The sequence below is a fragment of the Haematobia irritans genome, chromosome 2, assembly GCF_050003625.1.
Source record: "Haematobia irritans isolate KBUSLIRL chromosome 2, ASM5000362v1, whole genome shotgun sequence".
NCBI classification, from domain to species: domain Eukaryota; kingdom Metazoa; phylum Arthropoda; class Insecta; order Diptera; family Muscidae; genus Haematobia; species Haematobia irritans.
In genome coordinates this window covers 74,544,343-74,556,273 of record NC_134398.1, presented here as the reverse complement: position 1 = coordinate 74,556,273, position 11,931 = coordinate 74,544,343, and the positions used below count along the sequence as shown (strand labels likewise).

At 32.4% G+C, this 11,931-nt stretch overlaps 2 long non-coding RNA genes and 1 pseudogene across 2 annotated transcripts in view; 2 read left to right on the top strand and 1 right to left on the bottom strand.

Moving 5' to 3' along the window:
• LOC142225540 (uncharacterized) overlaps nt 1–11,931 on the bottom strand; it is a 77,915-nt gene that overhangs the window by 19,002 nt on the left and 46,982 nt on the right. The window lies entirely within an intron of this gene.
• Nucleotides 1–11,931, top strand: part of LOC142225539 (uncharacterized) — an 801,202-nt gene that overhangs the window by 743,304 nt on the left and 45,967 nt on the right. The window lies entirely within an intron of this gene.
• On the top strand, nt 7,751–8,865 carry LOC142224434 (uncharacterized; annotated as a pseudogene).

The following is an 11,931-nucleotide window of genomic DNA, read 5'->3' as shown; positions in this document are numbered from 1 at the left end:
TTACTTGATACTATCATTTCTGTGATTGAAGACATTTCAATTAACAAATTAATTGGATTAATTGGATTGAAATTTTTTTTGTGTGTAAGAAAACAAGAATTCTAGACAACACGAAGCGAATTACATAAATAATTAATAACTATACATTCAAAACACCGTTACTTGATCAAAAGATTTTGACCTTCCGTTAAGGATTTTGGGTATTGATTCCAAGACAATAATACGGATTCTTTAAAATAAAAATATTTTAGGAACCTTTCTAACTTTAAATCTAGTATCAATAAAATTGAAAATGCGATTTTCGGTTTAAAAGTTGAAATTATACAACGAAAAAATTAGTAGTTAAACTAACGCTTAACTTAGGAGCCACCGTGGTGCAATGGTTAGCATGCCCGCATTGCATACACAAGCTCGTGGGTTCGATTCCTGCTACGATCGAACACCAAAAAGTTTTTCAGCGGTGGATTATCCCACCTCAGTATTGCTGGTGACATTTCTGAGAGTTTCAAAGCTTCTCTAAGTGGTTTCACTGAAATGTGGAACGCCGTTCGGACTCGGCTATAAAAAGGAGGTCTCTTAACATGGAATCGGGCAGCACTCAGTGATAAGAGAGAAGTTCACCACTGTGGTATCACAATGGACTGAATAGTCTAAGTGAGCCTGATACATCGGGCTGCCACATAACCTAACCTAACCTAACGCTAAACTTAACTTATTTTTATTGCAAAAAATATTTATTTGTAGTTAAAGTTATTATTTTTACGAAATTTTCCACAGCACAATAAAATTTTCCTTTTTCAATTATGTCTCATACATTTTATGAATTTATCGTGTGTATAAAGTTTAACGTCCATACACATAAGTTCAATATGAACTAGAGCAAAAGAAAATTTTCGTACGATTCACAAAACAAGTAACAGTACAGTATTGTTAAAATGGTAATGATTTCGCTTCAATGTTTTTTCTTTACTTTTAGTTCATTTTTACTTCTATGAGAGGGTGCAATTTCGTGAGTTGCAGTTAAAAAGTACACCAGGGGCATTAAATGTTCCTGGTTTTACTAACGCTGTGTAAAATACTCCAAAGTGTTTTCTTAATCCAAAAATAAACCAAAGTTGCAAAATCTTCAAAACTATATCCAATTAAAAATATAATTAAAAACTTCGTTCATTACATTTTGACATAAATCTAAAGAAAACTTCAACTATAACTATAATCGGAAAATTCATAGGAATGTATAACCTCACGTCAAATTACACAGAAAAAAGTGTCTCGTAAATTTAAGAAGATTTTTACAATAATTTATTACAAGAGTTTTCCAGAATTTTAGTTCATTTTTCGTATCTTTAACGAAAATTAACTACTCGAAAGGAAATTTTACAAATCTTAAGTAACAATCGTTTAGTTCATGGCCTACAAAATACGATGGAAATTTCCTTAAAAATTTTCTTAACTGGTAGTTAAAAATTATTTCGTCATACTATAAAACTACTTATGAAATGTAAAATACTTTCTAAATAATAAGTGTAATTTACTATAAAGAGTTTTTGTATGAGAAAATATTTTTTTACGAAAACTGAACTTGAAAGCGGATAGCAATTTCTTAGTGGCAATTCCTATAGTTTATAATAGTTAGTACAACATTTCTCAATGAAATATTTTTAGTTCACATGTAATTAAATGTATAGACATTTTCGTCAAAAATGGGTAGATATCATTTCATGAAGTTTTTGCTAATTTTAAGTTAAACGTTTCATCGTTCTTATACTGATATGCATTTAAGAGTATTGTTTTTAGAGTAAATTGTGGACAGATGCGATGAACTAATGCATAGTACAGAGATCTTTCTCGTCAAAGTGGAATATGTTTAATGTAAAGATTATGTTACTTGAAATTTTGATGTTGTGTATATATGAGCGTGGGGTTGTTTTTATTTTTGTTCATTCAGTGGTTTGTGTGTGTGTGTGTTTTTTATTCGCGAATGGTTTATATGGCTGGATGAGGTGTTGTTTTCAATGAAGGCACATGTGTTTTTGTTGTTGTAGAAATGTTTTAGTTTTGCTTGGTTTTGTTTGGCATGCTTCAGTTGTATAGTTGGCGTTGGTGTGGGCTGTTGCACCTTTTTAACAAGTATGTAACAAGGGAATATAAAGGTTTGGACTATTTTGGTTTATTGAGACATATATTGGTGTTTGTTTATTAAAACTTTTAAAGGAAAGTTATTAATATTTTAGCGATGAGGTGTACAATGGCGAAGTGATGATCGGTAGCTTAGAAAAAAGTTATTAAGAATGTTCAATATTTAGGAAAAAATGCTGAAATGGAAAGTATATTGCAATTGTTTTATCTAATTTAATTTTTATTATTCAATGTAAAAAATAAATATTCAATTTCAGAGTAACTCCAGATGAATTTGGAAAATTGTTTGTTACACCTCAGCGTATAGTTTAATCATAAATAGGTAAGTGTTCTTTTTTCAATGTGGTTTTCTTTTAAAAAATAATATTCTTTATGTATATTGTTATTTGCTAATTATTATTATTATTTTTTTACCAGTTTCTTGTTTTTCTTTGTTGTAAAAAATATTTAATTTAAGAGCAACCCCAGATGGATTCGGGCAAATTTTTATATTTCTCCTCAGCGTATAATTGAATGGAGAAGTGGTAAGTTTTCTTTTAAAAATTGGATTTCTTTTCACTAGAATATTTACTTTTTTATGACCTTTTTATTATCAAAATTACAGGTTTTTAATACCTTATTTTAGTATTACTTTAATCAAATATTTTTGGAAACCAATATAATATTTTTAATGTAAAAAACAAATATTTAATTTCAGAAAAACAATTTGAAAACATTTTTAAGAATTGGTAAGCTTACTTTAACATTCTTTTAACCAGAATATTTACTTTTTTTATGCATATTATTTCTTTAATTAGATTTTTTGGAAACCAATTTAATGTTCTTTATTTAATGTAAAAAATAAATATTTAATTTCAGAGTAACCCAAAATGAATTTCGATAACTTTTTAAACTCAGCGTACAATGTAATAGAGAATTGGTAAGTTTTATATTAAAACTTTGGCTTTCTTTTAACAAGAATATTTATTGTATTATGTCCTTCTCATCGATAACAACACAATTTTATGAGTTAATGTATTACTTATTTCTCTAATTGTTTCAGGTACAAACTTTATGGTGCGTTTATCTAAGAAAAGTTGAATTCCTTACACCATTTAATAAAATGCCGCCAAATATGGTAAGTTACAAGCTAATTTAAAGAGATAAAAATTATATTTTATTACATGTTCATTTTTAACAATTTTCATAATTTCTTCCATTTTTTTCAGCAAGATATGTGAAAAATATACTTACGATGAATAAAAAACTAAGGAAAGTCAAAATGTCCAAAAAGCGAGTTAAAATAAACTACTTTCTTGTTCCACGTGGCCATAATTTTTATTCACAAAAACATTGTATTAAGAACTTCCATCATAAGTTTTTATAATAAAGTACTTTTGCTTAAAGAAAGTTTAATTTTATTGTATGAAAATTTTCATAATAGTAAACCGGTTTGTTGTTCCTTTAATTACTTAATTTCTCTGTACTGTGGAATGATTGATTTGAAAATAGTTTAGTCGTCGACATTTTAAAGAGACTGTTAACCAATTTTTATTATTGGGTTTCCCAAAAAATAAGCAAGTAAACCAAAATAATACTGACTTTTTAACTTGGAAGGGGTATATAAATCTTATGGTGTTGTAAAAATGAACTAAAATACAATGTTATAGATTAACTAAAATTTAAGACAATTATAAACTAGACAAGTTGAAAAAAATCTTAAGGGCTAAATCATGGTCAATATTACTACAGTTTAGTTCATTTTGCAATGGAAAAGGGTTCACTGTTTTTTCAGTGTAAAAGAACACCATTTCATATAAAATAAATAAACAATAACTGATTACCGCAACTAACATTAATTGATTTTTTCGTTCAAAATCAATTAAATTTTTAATTGTAACAATTTAAAGTGCCGAATAAATCAATTAATTTGTTATTTTTAATTAATTCTGTGATTGATACTATCATTTTCGTAATTGGAGAAGTTTCAATTAAAAAATAAATTGAATCAATTAATTTAATGATATCGGCGTTATGTCAGCGTTTGTAATACTATTTAGTTAAATTTTTCTAAATATAATCTTAATTTTCTAAAATTAACCAACATTTTTCTTCCTGAGTTTTTTCAGTGTATAGCTGTCATATATTTTTATCACCGATCTAAATCTGAACCGATAACAAGCAGAACCAGCTCAGATTTAGATGTAATTCCCATATATAAGCCCATGTTCGCATTCAATTCCAGATGAATGTGAATCAATTTCACGATTTTGGTGTCCTACAATCCACTTTCACCGGAATTTTCGTGAAATCAATTCACTTGCAAAAGTGTTGGTGAAAGTTGAATTACATCCAAATTTGAAATGTTTTATATTTAATACATAAGTTTTATTAAAAATGTGTCATTTTTAATAAAAATCCTTCGTGGATTTGACGTGAATAGTGGAAGTTGAATTGAAGTCAATTCAATTTCAAATATTTATTAATCTAATGTTTTTACATATAATCGAGTTAAGAAATGTATACATGACAGTATGAGTTCTATCAACTAGATATTTCAACAATTGTATTACTACAAACTTTTGTGTTTTTAGTTTTATGTTATGTACATAGTTCATTTTAAGGCAAAAAGGATAACAAAAACCATATTTGATAGTTCAAGCTTACACTCAAGTTAAAACATATTAAAAATATAGAGTTAACAGTAAAATATTTAATATTTAAGTGGATATCCGAACATGGGTGATATCTTTCCCTCGATATGAACTTATATGGCGTCCCAGAATTTTTACTAATTTGATTAAAATTTTGCACAACAAGTACAATTAATAGTATCGTCTAGTGTGCTGAATTTGGTTAAAATCGGCTCAGATTTAGATATAGCTTCCATATACATATATCATTCGCCCGATTTACACCCATATGACCACAGCGGCCAAAATTTTGCATTGACTGTACAATTGACATTCTTAATACATATGCCAAATTTGGTCAAAATCGGTTCAGATGTGGATATAGCAAAAAAAAAAGGTGTACACCAATTTGAAATAAAATGTGAAAGGATCTCAACTTTTTTGTTGATCTCACTTTTTTTGACTGTATATCTTTCGCCCGATATGAATTCTGTTGGCCCCAGAGACTTAAATTGATTTGCTTCAAAGAGTACAATTTATGGTATCGATGAAAAATATAAATTTTGTATTTTACAGCTGCCTGTAAAAACACGAGGTATACACGAACGAACTCGTGTCATTTATATTAGTAAGCATTTCAAGGAATTTTTGTATAAATACAGGCGTTAGGGAAGCCGAAGAAGAGTGTTCCAAGCGTTTGTGTGAAAAAATAAGCGAACGAACTCGAGGGTAGATCGTGTCATTTATATTAGTAAGCATTTCAAGGAATTTTTGTATAAATACAGGCGTTAGGAAAGCAGAAGAGTAATAGTTCTTCTGTGAATTAAAAAGTGAAAAAATTCTCTCATACAGTGTTCCACGCGTCTGTGTGAAAAAATAAGTGAAAAATAGTGAAAAGTGGCAAACAATAAGAATAAGACTGAGGATAAGTATTGTTTGAGTAGTATCAATACCTGCTCTAATATTTTTGGTACGAGTGTGAATATCCCTCCTGATATTGAGATGCATAAGCATAGAAGGTGCCTCAAAACAACAATTTTTTAAGAATTTGCCATTACTATCTAATGGAATTGGCAATACAAATACAGACGCAGAGACGCATTTAATTGATGGTCAAAGATTGGCAAGTCCTTCAAATAATAATTCAAAATCCTTTTTAACATTAATTGTTTCAATTATTGATCGAAAACCTCTAAAGTCCATAAGGAACCAAATGCTGAATTATTGAGAAAAATTAATCATATTTCTATGAACGATGAGGTCCTCGAAATGGACAATAATGATGATTCAAATAATAATTCAAAATCCTTTTTAACATTAATTCTGTGGACTTATGACAAAACCCCATAAGTCGAGATAGGACAATTTCTCAAAAATTTTATGTTGTGTGTAGTTTTCGAAGGCGCATCTTTTTGTGTTTACAGATTTTTGATATATGCCCTAGATCGGGAGATATGGAGTCGTGAAAAACAACATAACTCGCGAATTTTTAAGTTTAGTTTTGACAAAACAACATATCCCGTTTTATGTTGCAAAACGTATTCGGAATAATTCTAACGTACTTTTGACAAAACAACACAAGTCCACATATGTTTTTGTATTTGACAAAATATTTTATGACAAAACAACATATCTCGAGTCGTCGTGTTTTATCGAATAAAATTTCAATATAAACGCGAACATAACTGCAGTTGTGTTGTTTTCTTAGTCAGTCGATGATCAGCATTCAATGCGACAAAACAACATAGGAAGACTTATGTGCTTTTGTCACATGCAATTTTGTTTAGTGTCCCCAACATAAGTCGAATATTGGTGTTTTGTCGTGGGGCTAATTATGAAATATAGACACTTTGGTAAAAGATATGTTGTTTTTGAATGAGAAATATAACAAGAGGAAGAATACTTGCTGCTTTAGCACAAAATCAAAATAAATTAATCGAAACTGAAACTAAAATGAGTTTGTATGGGGAAACAAAGGGCGTGGATGTAGATGAGAGAATGTCCAAAGACATGTTTGACGCAGACTCGATGGACAAAAATAAAAGCAATTTGGACTATGAAGCCGACCCTTTCCATGCGACTGATTATGATGACTCGGATTATGTACCGGATTCAGAGGATTGCCTCAATACTACAACAGAGAGCAACCGATAAATTGCAGCATCTATAGCGACAAATCTGAAAAACTTAGAGTCAGTAGAAATCGATGAAACTCTCATGTTGGATAATGAATCATCCTTGTCATTTAAGAAAGCTAACAAACGAAATAAAAACCTCGGAAAAGAATATGTGATTTACAAAAATAAAATTGTTCCCGCTAAAGAAACTAAACCCCTTAAAAAATGCAGAAATCGTTGCTATACAAAAAATTTCATTTGACGAACAACAGAATATTTTTAAAATGTATTGGGGTCTTGGAACATATAATAAACGTAGACAGTATTTATCAGGCTTAATCGAAGCTGAAGCAAAAAAAAAACTGGAAAAACTAATAGTTCTAAGAACAGACTATATAATTTTTTATATAACGTCGACGTTAAAATTCAACGTGTAAGAGTTTGTAGACAATGCTTTATACGTATTTTTGATGAGACTGCGGAATCTATCAGAACCATAAACCGGAATAAGGTTGCGGGGTCTAATCAACTTGTTCAAATTGACAAGAGAGGACAACATATTCCGTCGCACAAATTACCAGTCCAAAAGTATCAAGAAGTTCTGGAACATATAAATAGTTTTCCTAAATATGAGAGCCACTACAGCCGTCGTCACACGAAGCAAGTTTATTTTCAATGTAACCTAAGCGTATCTGAGTTATATAGGTTGTACACTGAAAAATGTATTGAGCCAGTTTCAGCTGCGACACATATAGAGAAATATTCCAGAAACTTAATATTAAGTTTAAGAAGCCTTATCTAGACGTGTGCAACGTCTGTGAAAGATTAAGAGTGGATATTTGTAATGCAAGCAACAACGATGATCAATTGGCTCTTCTTAAAATGCAGCAAGAAGTACATCATACTGAAGCAGACATGGCATATGATTCTAAAAATAAGGATAAAACGTTGTCTTTGAAAAACAAATCTGTCAAAATGTATACATTTGATCTTCAACAGTGTTTGCCAACACCGCATTTAAATGCTTCGGTTTTCTTTTATAAAAGGCCATTGTGGACCTTTAATTTAACAATCCACGATGGAGAATCTAATATGGCTTCATGTTTCATTTGGAATGAAACAATAGCTAAGCGTGGAGCCAATGAGATATCGTCGTGCATATTCAAATTCCTAAAAACAAAAAAATACCGAACTATGTAAAACATATAATTTTATACAGCGATTCTTGCCCAGGCCAAAATCGGAATTCGTATATCTGTGCAATGTTTGAACAAGTTCTGCTGGAGAATCCAAACTTTGAAATTATTGATCACAAGTTTTTAGTAGTAGGACATACTCATATGGAATGCGATACCGCCCATTCTCAAATAGAAAAAAAGAAACGAAAGTGTGTTAACTGTATACACCATCAACATGATTGGGCTACTTTAATTTCAACCACAAGCCACAAATATAGTGCTGTTGAAATGGCACAAGAAGAATTTTTCGACTTCGGAACACTATTGAAGGACAAATATTCTTGGACGAATAAAAATAACTCAGGTAAGTTTAATAAAATCATTAATTTTATAAATACGTAAAAATACTATCTAATTCTTCTACAATACAGGCGATAAATATCAATGGAAGGACGTGCGTTGGCTACGGTATGAAAGTTCCAAATTAGGAACCATTCAATATAAATTATCCTTGAATATAGACGAAGAATTTAAGGATTTGGTAATAACTCGACGGGGAAAGAAAAAAATAGATGTTGAACTAAATCAATGTTACTCTGGGCCACTCCCTATTTCATTAAATAAAAAATGGGACTTACAATCCATTCTGCCGTTCATCAGTGCAGAATTTCACGATTTTTACAACAACCTGCTTGCTGAAGGCGAACAAGAAGTTGAAGTTGATTTGGACTTAGTTGATTCAATACATACAAAGTAGATTAGTTTTCGAGATAAGTTTTGATATGAATCCAATATTTTTAAGTTTTTAAACATGAATGAATTCAAATTATTTCCCTCCATTTCATTAAGATTTTTTAATTAAATCTAAGCATTGAACTTGACTTTTATATATTGGTTATGTTCAAATGAATTAATAAAATGCCGAATTCCCTATGCAAAACAACACATATCACACATTTTTTATTACTTTAGTTTCATAAAACCCCGTAAGTCGAGATATGTTGTAAACTATTGATTTCCTTTTTTTTGACAAAACACCATAAGTAGCGATATGTTATTTTTTAAAATAAAATATCATTTGACAAAACAACATAAGTGAGTAATTGGTAATTTTATCTGGATCGGGGGGTGCTAGGTGGATTTGGTAAAGTAGAAAAATAAGCTATTAAAAAGGTCCATCACATAAATATTAAACATTTTCTAGATGTTTTCTATTGGGCAGCCACCGTGGTGCAATGGTTAGCATGCCCGCCTTGCATACACAAGGTCGTGGGTTCGATTCCTGCTACGACCGAACACCAAAAAGTTTTTCAGCGGTGGATTATCCCACCTCAGTAATGCTGGTGACATTTCTGAGGGTTTCAAAGCTTCTCTAAGTGGTTTCACTGGAATGTGGAACGCCGCTCGGACTCGGCTATAAAAAGGAGGTCCCTTGTCATTGAGCTTAACATGGAATCAGGCAGCACTCAGTGATAAGAGAGAAGTTCACCACTGTGGTATCACAATGGACTGAATAGTCTAAGTGAGCCTGATACATCGGGCTGCCACATAACCTAACTTAACATAAATGTTTTCTACAGCAGTTTTTGTGTCCCCTTAAAGATGTATTTTCGCTCTCCTGTAAAATTGAGTTTTTAGACTTATGGGGTTTTGTCATAAATCCACAGAATTGTTTCAATTATTGATCGAAAACCTCTAAAGTCCATAAGGAACCAAATGCTGAATTATTGAGAAAAATTAATCATATTTCTATGAACGATGAGGTCCTCGAAATGGACAATAATGATGATGATGAAGGAGAATGGCGAAGTGATAAGAGTCAACTTTAAAAATGAACTGTTTGAAATCAAAATGGTAAGAGGGGGTATCATTTCCCTTAAAGCTAGGGGTTTAGAAAATTTTGACAAGATTAAAAATTTATTAGGAGTAAGAGGTTATAAATACCTCACTCACACGCCCAGAAAGCTTTTGTCCTATGGTGTAGTAGTAGAAGGTCTTACGGACGAATAATCGATAGAAGACGACATTAAATTTTAGAATAACATGGTATTTTGCCATGCAGTATTTTGAACGCGATTCCTATAGAACCGGGGAAATAGATCATACGTTGTGATAGAATCACTGAAATCGATAAGCTGTATAGATTCACGTAAATTATAGATTGCAAGGTCCATATCTATGGGCTCGTTTGGCCCATAAAGGTGCGACGTATGGGGCGGTATTATCCCCTAGGAATATAATTGCGGCACCAATTATATTCCATGGCAGAGTGGCCGATGGGGGTGCAATGGCGGCAGGCAGGAATATCCATCATGATTGTGTTGCGTATTACGGTAAGGGTATTTTGGATTTTATGAGGGATATAGATTCTTTTGCTTTGCAATTTAGATCTGAAGAGGGTTCGGAGGACAGGGCTATCGATATTGGTGCTGCTTCTACATATGAGAGGGTTGTAGGATGTTGAAATGCATTTTCTTTAACACCAACTCTGTTGTCTCTCTTACGAGACTACAGCCACGGAGACGTAGCTGAGGCCTAGACATAGGGTATCGATTGATGGTTATCAAATTTTTCGACATGACAGGGACAATGACGGACTGGAGGAGGGACCGCTGTTACAATTAAGAGACAAATTAGATGTGAACAAATACCTATTATTTCTGAGGGGATTGAGTACTGTGCGGTCCAAGTTTATTTCGGACAGGATTACTTTTGTCCTAGACCATTTTGGCCTTATGTGGGTAGGGCGAGTCCATACCAGGAGGGGGCTTTATGGTAAGCTCCCATCATTGGGTGGTAATGTAATGACTATATGGGTAGATTAATGTACAATTTTCTAAGGGACTGTCCTAATTTGGAGATTTGAGGGACTGAAACACCAACTCGCCGCACCTCGGGCACAGATATTAATCTATTTCTTCACTCGCCAGGATTGCATTCTCCTTTTGGGGTGAAGCGCTCTACTACGGACTTTGAGTCCGATCATATGGCAATAATATTTCCGCCTATCACTGGAGTGATTTCGACGGGTGGGCCTCGCACAGTTTATGATTTCGGCAAGATGAATGTACACCGTTTTCACGGAAGATTGCGAAGGCGGGCTACACAATAATATCCGGTTGACAGAAATGTCACTAGGGCCGATATACATCAGAGTGTGGAGGGGCTCAATACGGTATCCAGGAAGGCCTTAAGTTACAAAGACGGTTAATTACGTAAGCATTTCCTCCTTGGTATACGATATCATCAAGTCAGATGAAAGGTAAGGGTTTGGGAATGCAGGATTCTGATTTCTTGCCTTGGTCAACGTATTGGGATTGACAATGAGGGGAACTATAGAAGGCCAGTTAATAGAGTTGTCTATGACAAGGCGGATATGGGAAGAAATGACACATTTATGGTAGGTGGGGCTTTTCGCTTTCATGAAAGTAGTGGAGACATGTCCAATAGGCTAATCAAAGATTCCATCCGATTTGATATACTCCCTGAATCTTTTGAACATTCTATATTTACCAGTTTCGGCCCTTTCACTGTTGAAAGAGAGGGGACACCTTTACAGCGAAGGGAAATAGCCTTTTTACCATAGAAGGCTAAACTGTGTATGATACAACAAAATTATGGCCGTAAGAACTTCAATATGACCTGATTCTAAAGCATTTTTTTTTCTTCTTTCAATCGATGACGCTTGTGTTTTAGCAGCTGATACGAAAACGATACGTACATTTTTGTTATTTCTGAACCTTACGAAACGTTTGTTAACATTGAGGCAACAATTTTGACTAATGAAACAATTAATGTAATGAGAGGCCAAGTAATCGAGCTTGTTCCTAAATTTCAGTTCAATAGAAGAAGACCTAGATAATATTATAGAGTTAGGTAAGACAT